The following is a 20502-nucleotide window of genomic DNA, read 5'->3' as shown; positions in this document are numbered from 1 at the left end:
CACAAAGGACTAGTATACTAATAAGAAGGAAATGTTGGTATCTGGTAGAGTCATAATTGCATTTAGAGAGTGTCCCTTGATCTACTTACAACCATCTCTTAGTTATCCTGTGACTGGTGATTCAGCGTGTGATTTATTTGGACACTTTGGATTTTTTTTTTTACTCTTTTCTTTTGCTCTTTTTCCCATTTATCTGTGTAATTACTTATTATGGACATCGCAGATGGAATGGATTGGAGACCAGGAAAGTGGAATTTAATTACAAAGAAATCTCTATTGAAAAGCATTTCAAATAAACAAACTGAAGCTATAATAATTACTAAGCATCAATGGAAGACACAATTTAGAAGAAAATCCTTTTTTGAGCAAAGAAAAAGACCAATTGTATTCCACATGACTTTAAAGAAAGCACTGAAAGTGGTGTAAATAAAACCACCTACGTTATCTGCAGCTGCATCATAACACTTCTGCGGTGAGGCTGAGCAAGCCCGTTTAATTTATGGAACTAATTGGACGGCACTTTCAAAATTTGTCTGACAATATGCAATTATTAAAGAATTTAATTCATTTCTGAAAGCAAATATTAAGAAATGCTATAGGTCACTATACTTCTACAAAGACTGTGAGGTTTTTAAAAACTACGATTTAAAGTCTAATTCTTGCTTTCATGAACAACTCAGGTTTCTCAGCTAGCTTTCCTGGTGGAACTCCAGGGTCTGAGCTGCTGTGACAAAAAGGAAGGGGTGGGTTACAAGTGACAACATTTCCCAGGAAGAAACTGGGATTTTCAGATGCAAGTCTATTGAATGGTGTAAGTGGGTTAAAAACAAATACCGAGTACTTACCTTATGTTTGAGGAAGCACTGAAGACCTGTAAGGCCTCAGAAAGGAACCTTTGGGTGCTCAGTTTAAGCATTGTCTCCTCTGTGAAACCTGAGCAGGGTCTTGAAAAGAATTTATCTACTTAGTCTAAGGTAAGAGGGAAAGACATTTCAGGCAGAAGGAACTTCTTTGCAATGAAATGTATCTAGAATGTTTCGTGGAACTATTGGTGTGAAATAGTTAAGGAATGTTGGCTGGTTGCGTGTGGAACATTTGGAGAATATTAGCCTGTTAGAGGTGAATCATTTCAGGAACATGAGCTGGTTGGTTTGACAGGATAAAGGGCATGTATTCACTGAGGAACAGCTGGAGCAGCGCTGATAGGCCACTGGCACCCATTTGAATTATTGACTACCATTGAGATACTTCCATCTGACTAGTGAACTGCCACTGCTCCATATCCCTCATGTGATGCTCCCAATGCCCCTTTCCCACATCGTCCCCACAGCGAAGGACTCCAGGGGTAGTTGCTCAATACTGAAGGAAGCCTGCAAGCCCCCGCCCCAGGCGTCCTTCTGTTTTTCTCTGGTTGGTTGGTGCTCAGGGCTTGCCGGGTTTTACTGTCACCCCTGAGCTGAAGTATTGGAGTTAAAATGTAAGAAGTTTAGATGGTGAGGGCCATGTATGTCATAGTAAAGCATTTGAACTTTAGATATTTGCAAAGAGGATGAGGGGGCACTGAAAGCACTGAATCTTTCAAATAATTGTCTATTATGACAGAAGGCATAAATATTCAGAAAGGATCTGGAATGCTGTAATATTTTCCCATAAGATCCTTATCTTTTTTAGTAGACTAAATACCCTTTCATCTGGTGTGCAGTTAGTTGGACATCTCTTAAAACCATGAAATTTCTAACATCTATAATAGTTAAATCTGATGTTCAAAACAAATAAGAAGTACTTGAGGACAAACACCTGGCTGCTCATTTTTGTCAATTTTCTGGCTCTCATGCCTGAGCCTTATATGTAGTTAAGGTTCAATATATGTTTGTTGACTCATGCTGATACATAGAAAGGATATAAGGAATTTGCACCATCAAAAATAAGATTAGTATTTTAATGTCAAATGCTTATTGGGAGAGGGAATTTGATGTTTTGAAAATAGAAAACCTTGCATATTATACATTAAATAACATTCTCAAATTTAATATTAGATATTCTGGATCATAGAATTTCTTATTCTGCTAGATTTTATTATAATTTGAGAGAGAGAGAGACGTCGTAGATATTAAACATCTTTAGGGTGGTGATTGCATCTCATTAATTGTGTTCATGTCATTCCCCATTATGAATGTTAGGAACCTGATTTATATTACCAGATGGGCTGATAAAATAAGGAAATATTATAAGCAATGGGGATAGGAATCAATGATAATAGGCTCATTTCAAATACATACAGAAATATTATATATAAGTAATAGTATAAGGAAGAAGAGGTTTGAGCCCACAATTTATGGTATTCTATCTGTTGGATAGCAAGGAAATATATAGATGAACAAAAAAGGAATGTTTCTATTTCCACTAATTATTTCTTTCGATGTCAAGATAACTAGATTTATCATGTAATTTCAATACATTTCTGTCTGAGGGTAATCTCTAGATAATCTATCCTAATGGAAATTGTATAAAATGCAGCTGTATTTTATAATTATCCTTGTGCCTACTTGCTACTTTTCTCTGATTATCTTCTGTTATTATTTGAAAGACTTGGCTCCCTAGAGCCCAAGTTGCAGCAAATTTGGCCACAATGAACCAGCTGGAGAGCAGTAATTCATACAATTATTCTGTTCTCCAGGGTTGGATGAGTTAAGGCAATATGTGCTCAAGTATTTCATCAGAGGCCAAACCGATAAAGTCAGCTTGTGAAGAGAGTTACGCTGCATTTCCTCAAGAGGATCACAAAGTGTCCAGAAGCCTTGTGGAGTCTGCTGTCAATACGACGAAGCAAGTTTTCCCTCCCCCAAAATCAAGGATGAAGCCAGAATGACCAGTAATAAGAAATACTCTGCAACAGGTAGTTAACCCTAAGGGCTGCTGGGGAGAATTCTTGGAAGATACAATCAAGAAAGCTGTTAGGAGAGACACTGAGACCTTAGAACACCTTGTTGCCCAGCATATCCCTCACCTTCTTCCCTGGGAGGAAAGTAGTTTTATATCTCATTTGGCATTCCTCTTCTGGAAGACCAGTAGTTGGTGGATCGATGCTGGCTGTGGCTGGCAGATGGGGTTTTAGTCAACTATGGTCTTATCCTTAGTTTTGCAGCTTAAGGAATCCATTTTACTCCTTCCTTGGGGTACAATTTGTGGACACTGAGCCAGATGTGAGAGATGAATTTTTCGGCAAGAAGGTCAATTTTTTTATGCCCAGAAATAGAATTCTCTCTAGAGTGCCTTTTACACAACACCCACTCAGACAGGTTGAAAGACTCAATCCATGTTAAGCAGACTGTGATATCTGATTCAACTGATTAGCACTTTCTCTCACAATGGGAGAATCCAGCTGCCAGTAAGTTAAAACTAGGAAGAAATGCAATAGTATTAAAAGCAAACTAACTTTAAGAAATATTATGATCAGTTATTATAGCACAATGCACTCTTATTAGAGCTATAACCTGATTAAATAAACCAGGAAATATGTATTAGTCAAAGTGCCTTTACCCTGGTTACTCACAGGCAACATTTTTAACTACTCACTTTTTTTTTAATCAACCAACTCTTTCATTACATGATGTTATATTGCAAATTCCAAAATAGTATACTTTCATCTAACCATTATATTTTAGGCTTTCATGTTGCTTTTCCTTGACTTTATCCTCAGGTTCCCAGTTCATGGCGTTTTGATGATCCACTACTAGGTTTAATGGGGAGATCAAATGCCACCATGACTGTGGCTCAGAAAATGTGACAATAGAGAAAGTTACAAGAAACCAGTTTGAAAGTTTATGTGAAACAGCATTATATATAGTGGAAGACATAGATTTTAGAGACAAACAGAAATTTAGTCTGCCTCTAGTGCCAGCTAGTTGTGCGACCTTGGGCAAATTATTCAAACACCGTAAGCTTCAGTACATTAATTTTTGAGCTGTAAATGTTGCAAACTGCTTTAAGGTTTTATGAAGTAAAAATAACATTACTACATATGTATAAATGCCTAATACATGGTAAAGAGTCAATAAAAGATACGATGATGAAGATGGTGATGATGTTTATATTGTGGCTGTCTGAGTTGATAAGATCATTACTTTGTATGCAAGGATGTGAGCTTAAGGTTTAACCTGAGCCAAGATACTATATTGGTCACTAATAGGGGAGAGCAAATATACAGTCAAATTCAGCTAAAAAATAAATTGAAACCAGAACAGTAAGATTCAAGGAAACCACAAATTTAATACTCAAATATTTATTTTTTCTTTAGGTATATGACAAAAGATAAATAAAACTCCTAAAATGGATGAGGAATATGATACATTTGTTTACTAACCAGATTAGATTGTCACATTGAAGAAATCTGTCCTTGAGAAGTAAAATTGCATCTATTGTTTTCCTACTGTGTGTCAGTTTGGATGCTAGGCACTTCCTGATGCACCTATGTGTTTAACCTCATATTACATACCTGTGAAATATGTATTTCTACCTCTCATCCTCTTTTACAGATAAGAAACTTAAGGTGGTTTGAATTAAGGAAAAGAATCACAGTAGAGATAGAATGGCGTGTCTTTAGGTATTAGGGAGAATCCCACACAGGGTGAAGGATTGATCTGCAAGAGCCTAAAGCCAGGAAAACATCCTGTATACAGAAGGATTCAGAGGTCAGTTATGACATCCTCTGGGAAGCCTTGCCTTAGTCCTAGACCAGTTAAGCCTTCCACTGTTAGCTCTCTAGTCCTCTGCTCTAACATTCACCATACTTCACTACAATTAGTAGAAGTAAAAAAATGACAGTGCACATTTTTTCATGCACTTGATTTGACATTCTGTACTTAGTACATATAACAGGCTTCTGTACTTAGATGTTAACAGATGGGGGAATAGATAATGACAAATGTGGCAGGTGGCTTGTTTTTCTTTTTCCTCACTCCCTTCCTGGAAGCCGACTTCTGGTAGATGGAGAAAAATGAATAATTTGGTTAACACAATGAGAAGAAGTTTTATCCTTTAAGAAAGAGCTAACGTTAGCAAGAGAGTGACTGGTTTGTCCTCTAAATGTTTCACACTAAGGAAACCGAAGGATTTAACAGACCCCGCAATCGGCTGTGGTCCCCACATTGGATCTGAGAGTAAATAAATGCACAGCTTTAGGTGATAATAGTAGCTGCTAGGAAAGGAAAAATAATCTCAGTGGCTTAAAATGTAAAAAGTTATTTTTTCTCATTTAAAGATAAAATGGTGATGGGGAGGAAGGCTCTGCTCCACATAGTCACTGAGGAGTCTAGACTGACCGCGCTCTCAGAAATGAAGCCTGCCCGTGAGTCCAGGAGGGAAAGGGGAGAATTCTGAACAGCCAGCTAGCCTAGCCACGTTAACCTAAATAGGAAAGTACTCAAGTGTGTAAGGCATTATTTCTGTGGTTCTCTGAAGATTTTACTTCACAATCTGGCTTTTATTTTCTTTAGATAACTTTGTTTTGGTGGAGTTTTTGTTTGTTTTTTGTTTTGTTTTTGTTTTTGTATTAATACAAATGCAAATGCAGGAACTTTATTTTCTGACGCATACATTGATGCTAGCAACTAGTTCATTAGCTATTCAATGAAAGTATGCATATTTCTTTAGTTTAGTCTTTCACTGAGTTTATGGGGGATAGTCTTAATATATTATGTCCCACGCACATGTCAGATATATAGAGCGGGTACAAGGAAAGCTCGGTGTTGCAGACAGCAGGTTTTGGAGGCGGGCAGAGAAAACATTTCTAGATGACTGATCATGACATTTTATTATGAGTTCATCAGCTCGATCTCTGCAGAGGACCCAGGGGAAAGTGACCTGATAGAGTGAGTTTATATATCTTCATTGTCCCTCACAAAACTTTTGAGGAAAGTTTCAAAGCTTTTCTAAATTTATATCCTTACACTTTGAAAAAATCACAAATTTACAGAAAAGTTTTAAGTACAGTATAACTATCTTTTTTTGTCTAAACAATTGGACTACAAGCTTGTGACTTGTCATCTGATCAGTTCTTAATGTTTTAGTGTGCATTTAGTGCATGAGTGATTTGTTACATAGCTGTTATGACGGCAGCACCATCTAATCCTCAGACCCTATTCAAGCTTTGTCCGTTGTTCTCACAATGTCCTTCATAGTAGGATGGTTCAGGTCAAAATAATGTGTTATAGTCAATTGTCATAACTTTATTATCCTTAGGTCTAGAATAGTGTTTTCTTGATTTTCATGATTTTGATACTTTTTGAAGACAGGCCACTTTTTCTTTTTACTTGAATGCCCCTTAATTTAGGTTTTCCATTATGACCAGATTCAGGTCACGTATCTTTGAATATCAAAGAAATCCTGATTTATTTCCCTCATTACATCCTATTAAATGGCATACAAGTTTAATTTACTCAAAATTAGTGATGTTAACTTTTTCCTTTCTGTAGATAATAAATATATTGTGAGAAAGCACTTTGAACTATGCAAATATCCTGTTCCTCGTCACACTTGCAATCTAGTCATTTATTATTTACTTTTATCTGTAGAGACGCATTAAATATTTTAGAATTTTTATTTGAGTTATTATCCATTGTTGCCATTATTTATTTCGATGTTGCATTTGCCCCCAATTTAACCAGTTGAACCTTTATATCTTGTTTCTTTGTCTTTTTGACATGTCTCCATCTTCTTTGAGTACTTTCTTACTTGTTGGCATAACAATATGTTCTAAGCTTGTGTTTACCCTGCCCCAAAGCTAAAATCTGCTATTTTACAAGAAGATCTAATTCATTTTAATGGAGAATGGTATTTAGAAGCCAAAGCTTAGGTGCTGGATATGCTCATTATTAATGAGGTGACCCTGCCTCCAGGCCCTTGCAGTAAATAGCACTCAGAAATATATGAAAATATATACTGTTTACACATAGGCAAATATTGGCAACAATATTTATCTACCTCTCTATATTAAAAACCATGAGTTTATACAGACACCTCTAATTCCAGTCCTACAGCACAGAGCCTATTCTAGTTTTCCCCTTTCCACATCTGTAACTCATTTCTCTGATAGCAAGAAACCTAAATCCATTCTTTAATATGTTTACTTATTTTATTTATCCCACTGTATGTTAAGCAATCTATCTCTGCCCGCTCCCTCCTCATCTGCCTCTCTTCTCGCCCCACTTTGCACACTAATCTACCACCGACAGCATATTTCTTTCCACCACAGACATCTCCCTCGTCCCTGCTGGGCTCCGACTCTCCATGCCGAGGTGCGCCCTGGCATCAGTTACTCCTGACCCTGCTTGTTCTGTGATACCTTGCGCCAGGCCAGCCCCAGGCACGGGTGCCCTTTCCCCTCTAGGTTCTTATTCCTCAGTCATGCTGCTCTTCCCCCTGCCTGGGCTCTGACTTCTCCGGAATACCATCTTTGCCCATGCAGAATCTGACATTCCATAGTGGGCTGCCCGCACCTCTAGAGGTTGCCTTTCTCATTCTACTTCAGCTGTGACACCGTGTGCCGGGTCGGTCCTCTGTTAGAATGCCGCTTTTACTGCTCTGGCCGGTCCCTATGTGTGGCTGTTCAGGTCACCCTGCTTGGGATGTTCTGCACGGCACCATCTTCACCGTGTTTGAGCTCTGACACCCCACATCTAACAACAACCCATTGCCTGGTTGCAGCCACCTTGCTCTCTGCTGAGGGCCTCTGACATCATCTCCTTTTGTACCATGGAAGCTTTCCTCCATCCCCCGCTACCAGTGTGGACATCTACTTTGTCCTGCCTCACCAGATGGATTTCAGGGTGAATTTTTCAGGAAGAGAGGGGAAGAGAAGAAAAAGCACAAGAAGAGTTGCATTACTTTTTTCAGTGAAGATCCTTGGGGGACATTCCTGTGGTGTCAGAGCTAGACCTCACTGGCTTTACCTAAGAAGATGCCCTTAAAAAGCTAATTTCTCCAGGTAGTAAGAACAGGCACTATCCATCTGTGTTTCCCATTCTTCCCATGACTCACGTGGTCATACAGATGCTGGAGGCACTGGGGGTAAACCTTGCACTATCATAGCCAACGAGGCAGTGATCAGTGGAGAGTGGTCTTCCTTGGACTGAGGCTGCACTTTCTGGGATGTCTGGATCAGACTTGGTATGTGACTCTGAAGTTTCAATCTATAAAAGGGAAGATTGTCACTGTCTGAAAGAGAATTTATAGGCACTGTAACCTCTATGACCAAAGAGAGATCCACCACTAATGCACACAAATCCCTTCCCAGGTGCTTGGTGAATTTCTCACTTTTTAACCAGTAATGTCAAAAAAATTAAATATCTGCACTTTGTTTGTGGCTGTTAAGAAAGAAGAGTAGAGAAAAATTTTGCATCAGGTTCCACTAAATGAGTTTTCTGCTCAACTTTTAAGAACTAATAAAACCAGCCACGCTTTCTTTTCTGCTGTTCATGACCAGGTCCGCACCTAACTTCTCTTTAAGACACTGTAAAAGCAACCAATGTCATTCTCAGCTTAAAAGTTTGTACAGCTTGGGATATGGATCAGTAAAATGGCTATATAGATCTGTTACCTGAAGATATATTTTAAGTGGCCTTACTAGCTCATGCTAAGGAAACTGTAAATGATTGAAAAATGATTGTGAAGAAATACCTGATTCTCTTTTTCTTTTAAATTTGTCAGGAAACTCCCAAATTTAATCAAATAAATACTTTCATGGCAACTCAGTGTATACTTACACTGATTCCTCTATATACTTCAAACTTTTGTTTTTTGTCTCCAAAATGAGTTGATGTGAAAGCAGTAACTCTAACAACCTTAGAAGTTAGTATCAGCCATGAAATATAAAAAGTTAATAGAGGCATGTTTGAATTCACCATTGGACTCACTATACAACAAATGGACATATTTTTATTTTCAATGATTTAATATTTTTCACATCTATACATTCACATCTCTACTCATTTAATTCTTACAGGTTATAACAAAGAATATATTTACATTTTAAATACTTTTATTTTACTATAAACTTTATAAATATAGTGGGGACTCCCACTTCTTATATAACTGATAAAGCTTCCTACTAGATTAACTGGAAAACAAAACCAAAAACTACCTGAAGACACTGGAAGGTGAAATAAAGCAAGCAGATTATGTAGAGGAGTAGCATAAGAGAAGAGGAAAAACACATTGAATTTTCTACTTTTATAAGTTTTAGCCTGAACATAAGCTATGCTCAGTGATTTTAGGGGCTTATTAAAGAGGAGGTAGAAATCAGAGAGAAAATTCTGTAATTTTTTTATCCTGAAGAACTTGAGGACACACTTTGGGACAACAACAGCTGTCAGAAAATGCAAAAGGAACCCCAGACAAGACACAACAGAAGCACAAGGCTTTAAACTCTGAGTGGAAACATTGCCCAAATCTCTGGCTGACCCCTCAACCAGGCATGAATGGGACAACCTCCAACGTAAAGACAAAATAACTGAATTGAGGTTTGAACCATCTCTCAAAAGACATAGCTTGCAGCTGGAGTCTAAACAAATTAATTGGTGGTTAAAACAAATAGAAAACTGACTAATAAAAACACTCTTTAGAAGAATATAATAGAACCACCTTTCCACAACTCAGATCATGACACAATCCAAAATTATTTAACATTTGAGAACCAGGAAAACAGGACCCATTCTGAAGAGAAAAGACAATCAATGGAGACTGGCTCTAAGATGACAAAAATGTTAGATCTAGACAAGTATTTTAAAACAATTTTTATGACTATGCTCAATAATATATAAAAAATGCTCATAGTGTATAAAAAGTCACATTGTCCTAGAAGATAAATAGAAACTTTAAAAGAGAACCCAAACATAATTCTTATGAATAGCCTTTAACTTGGTGGTCACAGAGCAGATACTTAAAAAATGTTTGTTAAATTAAAAAAAATAACACTTTTTTTCCCTTTACCTATTGGTATTGAGTCTTACTCTTTATTCTTTTCACCTATTTGTTTAAAATTTTTATTCTTTTGAAGAGTTTTTAGTTCTAAGATCATGATTTCTCTTTCAAACATGTGTAGAGCAGTTATTACATGCCAGATGCTGTGCGGGGAACAGTTTATTAAAAATAGATAATGGTTACGATGGTGAAGATGGTTATAGCTGAGAATAGACTATAAATACGCAATGCAGGGCCATTATCTTCATATTATAGTCAGGAAACTGAATCTTAGAGTGAATGTTACATATTTTCACTGCCATTTGCTAATGTAATGTGGTAAGATCTATTTGTAAAAAGAGTAGTCTAATGTTTTTCCTTTCGATTCCATTTTACAGCTTCTGTTTCTCTTTTGAGATGTTGTATCCTTTTATTCATTATGGGCATTATTTTTCTTTAAATTATTGAGGATAGTTTTTAAAAAGTTGCTCAGGCAGTAAATTGCAAAGAAAACATGTGACTGTCCCTTTGATGGTAGAGCCTGAGTTGCTGTTACTCTTCTGTCCTTGGAAAGTATGGATTTGTTTGTTGGTGGAAGAAAAATTGCTTTTCACTTTCCCCCTTTGATAACTCAGATACTCCTTTAAATTCTGCACACTGGTCTTCTCCTCACACAATGTTAGATTATAATTCCCAGACATTTTGTATTGGCTCTATCAAAGTACATTGCTATATTTCCTTTCCATTACTTCTATGTGCAGACTTTTTTTTTTTTACCTTAGAGCATCACATAATGAAAAGAATAATAATGATAACAAGTAAGAAGAAGGAGGAGGAGGAAAAGAGGAAGGAGGGGGGAGAAAGAGAAAGGAGAAAAATGGAAGAAAGATAATTGCTTCATGAAGGCAGGAGCATTTTTCTGTATCCCTACTGCCTAGCACAATGCCTGGGACATAATCAAACACTCTAATTAGTATTTGCTAAATGAATACATACATAAGGATAAGATCAAAAGAAAATACACTGCAAAGGATTTCTATTTTATTTTCTATCTACATTTTTGTCTTTAAAATTCTCCTAATGAGCTCCTAATTTTACTTGTCTATTTTGTTTTTTTTCATTCTTTTTTCTTTGTTCTTTTGGGTGCTCATCATTTTGCTTTCACAATGTGAATTTCACTGTGTCTTTTCTGAAGCTCTTCCTGACCATCGGCATTTTGGTCTGGAGAAGTAGAATTGAAAGATTGGCCATTATTTTTTAACCCTTCAAACTTCACGGAGTAAAACAAAAACATTAAATTGTAAGACAGTTATGTATTGATCATAGCTAGTCATTCTGCCTGTGAAAGATGCATGGCATACCTTTTAAGTGGCTACTTTTCTTTCACAGGACTGTGATGATAGCTTCCTTCAATAGCAATACATGCGCAGATATTTTACATCAGACTAACAGATTTCATAGAGTAAATGTATGTTGATTTAGGTCTCAGAAAATGATTCAGTGGTGTTACTTTGTTAATAATTTTTAAAAACATGACTGTTTTCATTCCAAGTAAGAGAAATCAACTTAACCTAGATCAAGCATAAAAAGGAAATTTATTAACAGCCTTATCAGAATAAATCTGCTTTAGCTGTCAACCCACACGATGGAGTGGTTCACATAATGTCACCAGACAGTTTTGTCCTCACTATCTTTGATTCCCTCTCAGTTCATTCCATTTTCAATCACATGTTCTTTCTATGGTGGAAAGATGACTTCCAAAAGCTCCAGACTTCCATTCAACCTCTCTGCATCCTTTTTTTGGTGCTTCTCAACTGTCTGATTAAACAGCTTTTGGCCACATGCTATTACAAAAGCATTCATGTGTCCATGGGCAAAGAATATGCTATGGGCCAGATTTACTTCTTGTGACCGCTGTAAGTGGAGCCTGCCGGTACCCTGAAAAGATCCCATCAGGTTTACTTTAGCCCTTCCTTCATCTCTCTGCCTTTGCTGCTATTGCCTTGCAGCTGCAATCTTCAGAAGAGTCCCTGGGATGCCTTGGCCTATAGAAAGAGGCAGATTGCAGGGAAGCCAGATGTCTGGGAGTTTGTATCAGCCCCAGGGCAGCCCATAGCCACTGACTAGACTTGTGTGGGGAAGAAAAGCCCCGCTCTTTTCCCGTGAGGTAAAACAAACTCCAACGCTCCACAGTCCTCTCTGGCATCACACCGATACTGGAACTTCATCTGAACTTATACATTTGACTTTCTTTCCTTTTCTCTCTTGCTTCTCCAACTTTCTTACTGATTCATTTGGAAAACCAGTGCCTTAATGAATCACTTGCACTCAGATTCATGGCATAGGGAGGGCTTCTAGGAGAACCTGACTTAAGAAAATATCCTTGTATGCAGGTGTCCAAAGTAATATAGGTTCAGAGTTGGAAAAGGAGGGAAACCCAAAGAGGGTGGACATGCAAGTCATTACCAGGTGGGGAATAAAGGCTGGTATTTTAAAACAATAAGATTGTAGTAGGGGTGACATCAAAATCAATGCAAGCTCACTTCTTTGATTATTTCTCTCAATTTTTCAGGAACAAATATTTTTTTTATGAAGTGTGCTGTAACAATTCTCACGAGTTGTTATTACAGCCCTGCCCTCACTATTTGTTTTCATGTTTTGACATTGGTTGGCTGATTCAGAATCCAGCTTATTTGGAGGCACTCCTCAGGTATTTAGGTTCTCTTCTATTGATTTCTGAGTGATGTAGTGTGTACAAACTACACCTTTTTCCAAATGAACCTGAGGCAGTTCCTGAAATTAATGTGTTTTCCATAGATCACATGCTTTAAGGAGATAGATGAACAATCCTGATTCATTCCCTGTGTTGACTTAATTTCCCAATCTTACATTATAGCCATGATGGGAGAGCATATTTTTTATATAGGAGTATATATTCTTATTTAAATAATGTTTGTCTTTCTTTCACTGTCTATATGGTTTTAAAGAAAATACCATTTGGTTTATAAACACGTATTTTAAAAATGTCATAATATGTACCTGTTTTCCCTCAGTCAGTGTATGGTTCCTCTTAAGTTCATTAAGTTGTCAACTACAATATATGACATTCATTTCGGTATATGCATTATGTTCTATGCAGTTCTGAAGTGGCTTTGGAGCGAGATTAAACAACCAACCAACCAAAGAAGCTTATAATGCATGTTTAGAAATATCCATGATTTAAACTCCATACCTAAATTTTAAAATATTATACTGTTAACACTTCTTACCGCTGTTACCACATCTGACTTCTATCTGAGTTATTTCAGCTTTTTACAAACTTCGCTGATAACAGTAATCAAAATCCATTCAGAGGGGTTGCAACAAGTCAGTTTGAAGTGCCACTTTCTCCCTGAAACTAGCCTGACCCTACTTTGTGCTTCTTTGTTCTTTTCTCAAAGGTTTCATTTATCATAATAGAGAGTTATGTGTGGCTCATCTTTATACACCCAGTGCTTAGCACATTCACAGATGTACATATGCGCTCTATTGATGTTACTTAAACCAGTGCTTTTTTTTTAAATTTAATTTTAATTTATTTTTTCAAATACATTGGTCTCTGCCTCCCCCCCCCCCCACTTTCCCTTGCCCCCTCCCTCCTTCCCTCCCTCAGCTCTTCCTCTTTGGTTTTGTCCATGAGTCCTTGCTACATGTTCCTTGACTGTCCCCACCCCCCCTCCCTCCTTCCCTCTTGTCTCTGTTGATTTCTTTTATTACCCTTCATGAACAGCCTGCTAACTTTTGATGTGGCAAGGTCTGATTTTAAAATAATGGGCCTTAAGAGTTGTGGACCTTATGTTTGGGAAGGTCTTTAAAGTTTACAAAGCAACTTCATATGTATTAGCCTTATTTAATCCTCACTGCACATAAGGCAGGTATAAAATCACTGTCTAAATGCAGGAGTTGAGAATATTAACCTAGAAAACTTTGAACTGGCCCAAAGCCACACGCAACTAATAAGTGGTGAAATTTGGATTAAACTTAAGCCTTCTGACTCTCTACCACAATTGTCCCTTTATTCTTGAATTGGCAACCTGGCATCAGCTCATATTCTTATCCTTTCTTGTGACTTCCTTTGCTCCTGAGACAGATCTAAACATTGTGTATTATTTAATTCCTGCTTTTTAATTGGGGTGTTGTACATTCCCCAATCTTTTTCTCTTAAACCCACTACTGACCACTTAAAAAAATCCTGTAACCCAATCTATATAGATTCCTTTTCTTTGTTTTATTTCCTTTTTTTAAAAAATTCAGTTCCAATTCTCTTTCTTTTGTTTCTTCCTATTTATGTTCTCACGCGGCTCACTTCTGCAAATGGAAGTCTCTACTTTGTTTCTTACAGCCCACGACTTTTCTCTCCTTGGAGGATTAAACAATATTTTAAAAATACCTCACTATTTTCTGATGTTCTTTTTAGCTTAAAATATACAAAAGTAATAAATTTGCAACAATATTATTATATATTTGTTTAGAGAGTTGAGATATGGTGGTATCTTTTTTATTACTGAAAGGCCAATACTAGCAGATGACAATCTGGCACAAATATACATTATTAATACAGGAATATACACATTTATTCATAGCCATGCACAAAATATAGAATGAGTGGCATATAACAAATCTGGGATACCAAAGAATATAAAGGCTGTTTTCAAGAATTTAAAATACAAAATAATATCCAAATTAGTATAAAAATTTAAAGATATATTTGCAATAAGAAGATTAATAAGAACAGCCTATGTCTAATATGTGGAGAAGTGATATACTATTTACAAATGATGAAGAAAAGGGTCAATTAAGAAATTTAAACATCCATTCTTCTATTTTTCTTTCCTCAAAGAGATTTGCCATAATGTCTTTTGCTTAAACCAAAGCAAAAGAAGTGTGTTCAAGTTTTTATGTGTATATAGATTATCACAAGTATTAAACAACCTGTCACATTTCTGACTTACTTAATTTTTAATCTCTAGAGCCTACACGCTGTCTGGCCTGGTGCTTGGCCTGATGCAGGGGCCACTGATGTGAACAGAATGAATGGACATAGTCACTGTCAACAATCTTCGAAGAACCATGGAAAGTAACAGAGGAATCATGAGACATTCCAAAACATTGAAGCAGGGAAAATGTAGTCTTTCTGCAGTTTTTTGAAAACTATACAAAAATGATTTTTCCCAGGATATGTAATAGCTTGCTAGGATGGATTGGGAACTCCCGGGGAATGAAAGACTGATTTTGACCTATTATGATGAGAAGGGGAACTCAGGTAAGTAACAAGATAAGAGTGAAGGAGTCATTGAAAAGGGCCCATATTACAGTAAAATTTTCTATAGACCCATGATTTTTCATATTACTTAATACTTTCATATAATTTAATTATATAGTTGACCCTTGAACAACACAGGGGTACCACCATTCCCCAACTTTCTAAGTAAATATATAATAATGTTAAAAATGTATTACTTTTATGTATTTTAAGCTAAAAAAGACATCAGAACATAGTGAGGCATTTCTAAAAGATTGTTTAATCCTCCAGGGAGAGAAAAGTCATGGGCTGTAAGAAATGGAATAGAGACTTCCATTTGCAGTAAAAAATTCATGTATGACTTTTGGCTTCCCCAGAACTTAATTACCAGTAGCTTATGGTTGACCAGAAGCCCTACCAATAACATAAACACACATTTTTGTATGATATATTTATTATATACTGTATTCTTATAATAAAGTAAGCTAAAGAAAAGAAAATGCTATTAAAATCTCAAGGAAGAGAAAATATGTTTATGGTATTGTATGTATTAATTGGAAAAAATCTGCGTTTAAGTGGGCCATGCATTTCAATTCAAACCCATGTTTTTCAAGGGTATACAGAATATATATATTTATATATATTTTTTTCCCACAATTCTCTCAATGAAATCTTAGCGACCAACATACAAAATTGTTATGGGGAGGAGTGGAGATTTGAAAGTTTATGTTCTTCGTGTTCTATTTCTTGCCTCTTCTTCCTTCTATGGTGGCCCAAAGAGAAGTCCAGTGAGCCCCAAATACAGCTGTTCTCTAATTAAAGTATGAGTGGTATTTTAAAAATGAAAAATCTTGTGTATCACCGCCAGAGATTCTCATCACAAACAACAAGAAAAAAAAAACACAAGTAACTCAAGTAATGATGATGCAAACACTGGCAAGGCTCCACAAAGTTTGAACCCATTAATGATAAAGACAAATTGCCTTTTGTGTTCTCAGCCTGACAGGAAGGTTAAGTATCTGGGAGAGGTGAGATTATGAAAGGCACTAAGCGCAAATTAGTTATAAGTAACTACGGAATGAGGCTTTAGTGGTTTCATTAGGGGCCATGACTGGTTAAATCCTTTTACTCATTGCTCTTTCAACCTGGCATTCATGGGGCATGTTCATGATTGTGGAACAACTGAGAGCTTAAGATAAAACAGAACTTTTTTTGTTTGTTTTTAAACAAAGCTTGAAAACAAAATGCTTTTATTTCTCATTTTCTCTAGGGAGCTTAGCCTTTCCTTACCCCCCAAATTATTTGACCCGCTCAGAAGGCAGCTAATTCTTCTTAAACAATGAGTTTTTATCTTGTCCCCTTTGCGCCCTGGGTGTCATTGCTAGCTTAGTTCTTGTACATTTCCCTATTCATCACCCACCTGTGTTTAACTGAGCCCCAGGTGCTTGCCTTCAATTATTTATCAGTATTTCATTCTTGCCATAACAATGCCCCTCCGTGGGTACTACTGAATCATTCCACACCCCTCCCCCCGCCATTTTGTGTATGTACATTTACAAGCAGAATTTTCTCATCAGTAACTAATTTATTACCTTCTAGTTCCCTGTCTGGACTATAGCTGTCAATTCTGTGTGCCAAACATGAGGGAAATGTGATTGGCTCAAATCCAGCTGGGGCTCTGATTTTGCCTACTGTGACTGAGCTTGTCAGGTGGATTATTTCTCAGATGCTGTTTCCGTTCTTCTCGTACACTTCTCTGCATAGCAGGGAGGCTGACACCTATAGGCTGCATAACCCAGGCTCCATGTATATTGGCTTTCAGCTCTATTCACCTGAAATAAGTATTGGCGGAAATACGGAATTTGGGGAGGAAGAACTGTTCTTGCCATTCTGCTTCCAGTGGCAGCTCTGATCAGGCTGGGACCTTCCATGATTCTAGCTTCCCCCTTAAAGGACTAACTGTCATGTTCCTGTTTCAGTCACTGACCTTTGTGTTCAGGTGGCACTGCCTCTTTCTCCCTTTGTCTCCCCAGCTCTGGGGTTAGTGGCTTTTTGCTGTTGCTGATTTTGGGGATTATCTTGATTTCTCAGCTTCTCCATCACTTGTGTAATCAATCCCTTGAAATAAATTCCCTCTGATATAAATACAAGAAATAGTTTCTGTTTTTCTGATTGAAGTCTCACTGTTGCAATACCTCACTACTTCTTTTCATTCCCCTCCCTTTTTCCTATTTTCCTCCTCCTCTTCCTCCTCATTTCCCTCCCCCTCCTCCTTGCAATTTTTCACTTTTATATATAAGGAATTTCTCAATTTCAGTGACAAGGCCCCAAATCTATTTCAGATTTCCCAGTGCACCTAGATGTGAAGCCTCTTCCTAGCCTATCTCAGTCTCTTGAGATTAAATTTCCCTGTTACGGTAGATTGTTAACTGACTGAAATGGCTTTTTGATGGTTATAATTATAATCTGTGACCACTTATAAATAAAATGAAGGACTGATTACAAAATATTGAATTAGAATTATATGATGATTATAGATGGATTAAGAAAAATAGGGATATCCATATGCTACTTTATTCAGGAGAATCTTGTGTCATTTAGGAGCAGACGGCAATGTGTTGTTAAGCATTAGGTGGGATGAGCTGCTGAAACCAGAGCCCAGAGGTATGGTTTCCAAGGAAATAAGAATTTGTTTGTCTAAAGAAAATCGTGCATGCCCCAGAGAATGGGACTTCCTAGAGGGATTCTCAAAAGAGCACAAATGTCCTGCAATAGAGACTACTGATCTCTGGGCTGTGATTGATTCTGTACCTGTCATCATGCTTATTGGTAGATAGGACTCCATGGAAAACCCCAATTTTTACCCATTAACAGAAATATATTCATTCTGGTAGCCGTATAAGGTAGTTAAAGGGTCATATGCTCTGGTTCTTCACCACTAAAGAACACACCACCACCACTATCACCACCCTTATACACACACCTACACAAACACATCCATTAGACTCTCTAGCCCAAGGGAATCAAGGGGCTGAATTGGTGGGCCAAACCCTTCTTCCCACAAGACTCAGAGAATGTGAGGAGATGAAAAAGCATAAAGGGTTCCTCCTAAGATCATATCAGGGGACTGCAATCTTCATGCTGCTGTATCACTCAGCTGTAACTTGGTTTCCTCATCTTATTTGACATTGACTTGGACATTCTAAAAAATGTCATCAAAATAAAAAAAAGAAAATAATTGATATAAGCATTGTAAAGAAAAAAACTATTATTCTTGATAATAATATTGGATACTGAAAAATAAGAGTTTTCAAAAAATTTAAGATAATTGGTAAGATAATTCGGTAAAGTGGTTGGGTATAACATAAACATACAAAAACAATACTTTTCCTATAGTATTTGCTGTGCTCCAATCAGAGAAGTGGAACTACAGTTGACCTTTGAATAACATGAGGGTTAAGGGGACTGACACACATGTAGTCAGAAATCTACATACAACTTTTAGCTGCCCCCAAACTAAACTACCTTTGGTACAAGCAGGGGACTAGTTTCAGGGCCCCCAAAGATGCCAAAATCCTTAGATTCTCAAGTCCCCTATATAAAATGGCAGATATCAATGCATGCAGCTGGCCCTCTGCACGCACAGACCCCCAACTACAGATCAGAAAGAGTAAAGGTATTTATTGAAATAAAAATCCGTGCATAAGCAGACTTGGACAGTTTGAAACTGCGTTGCTCAAGAGTTGACTGTACTAAGAATATTATGGAAGAGGAAATTTATTACAGAAATCAAACATTATTCAGTGGACAGAACTTGGAGAGTAAAGGTCCCGAAAGGAGAGTCAAATGAGCAGAGAAAAATGACAAACCAGCCCTGGTGCAGGTATTTCACAGCTTGCACACCTGGAAGAATAAATGTGTCTGTTCACTTTTGCTGGAACCATGAAGGAGCCTGGTGTGGGAGTTCACAGGAGGTTGTGTAGATGCCACTGGATGGCTTTTGGCTCTCTGTGGCCGCTGCCTCTGTTAGTCTACAGTGATGTGATAGTGGCTTCACTGTTTGTCAGTAGGACCCCATGGTGTGGAGGGAGAGCAGGGTAAGAACAATATAAACTGGGAACTGCTTATGCCTAATGGCTGCAATTTCGTTTCTGCCTCGAAAATTTTATGCGACTTCAGTTTTGGTCAACTCCAATCTGTAAACTACACAAGGAAGAGGGTTTTGGGAAAGCCAAGTCTAAAACAGACTGATTGAGTTCAGTTCAAAAAAAGAAAGGATAAATAGTCTAATTTTGATAGCAACATATCGACAGATTATATAGTAATGAATTTAACAAGAAAGGCATTAAGACCTGCATGAAAGACATTATAAAATCTAAGGATAATAAACAAGATTTGGTCTTGCCTTAGAAGATTTAATATGATAAGTCTAACCAAACTTAATATATATCTAATATACTTTTAGAAGTATTACTTTAAGTTAGTAATACTTCTGAATAGTATTTTGTTTAATAAAATGGTCTTTAAGTTTATATATAAGAGTAAATGTTCAGGAATACCCAAGGGAAGGATATTGAGGAGTACTTGCCTTAGATTCAGAATGTATTACCAAACAGAAAGCCTGTGTCTGATGAATCTGTATAGTATGACTGTAAGAATAGACAAAATGGGAACCATGGTGGGGGGCGGGGTGGTTAAAGGATCCCAAAGTAGCTCTTGATATCGAGTATTTAGCATGTGAAAAAGATCCATATTTCAACATAGAATAAAATATTGGATTATTTAAAACATGCTTATTTGGTAAATAAAAACAATATTTACTATAGCAGAACTATCTACTGAGAAAAAAATTAAAAAATTGGCCTCTTACTCATTCTGTGTAAAAATAATCTCCAGTTGATTTAGATATTTAAATGTAAGAAATAAAAATTTTGTAAGGAAATTCTAGGAAATGATGTAAACATTCTAGAGGCAAGCAACAGATTTTAACACTCAGAGCTCTAAAAGAAATGTGAGAACTAATTAAGTATATACAATTTTAAAGTTTTCATCATGGCAAAGATACCATGAATGAAGTGAATAAACCAATAATAAATTTGGAAAAACATGTAAAGCAGAGGAAAAAACTAATATCTATACTATACAAAAGACTAAAAAATATGCAACAACACATATGAAGCATATTTATAGCAGTAAAATTCTGCATGGTCAAAAATACATGAAAGTTGAACAAAGTCATTAGTAGTCAGGAAGAGATAAATTAT

Source organism: Pteronotus mesoamericanus, unplaced genomic scaffold (genome assembly GCF_021234165.1).
Source record: "Pteronotus mesoamericanus isolate MK-2021 breed Mesoamerican mustached bat unplaced genomic scaffold, CSHL_Meso_final contig_101, whole genome shotgun sequence".
Taxonomy (NCBI): domain Eukaryota; kingdom Metazoa; phylum Chordata; class Mammalia; order Chiroptera; family Mormoopidae; genus Pteronotus; species Pteronotus mesoamericanus.
This window is presented reverse-complemented; position numbering follows the sequence as displayed.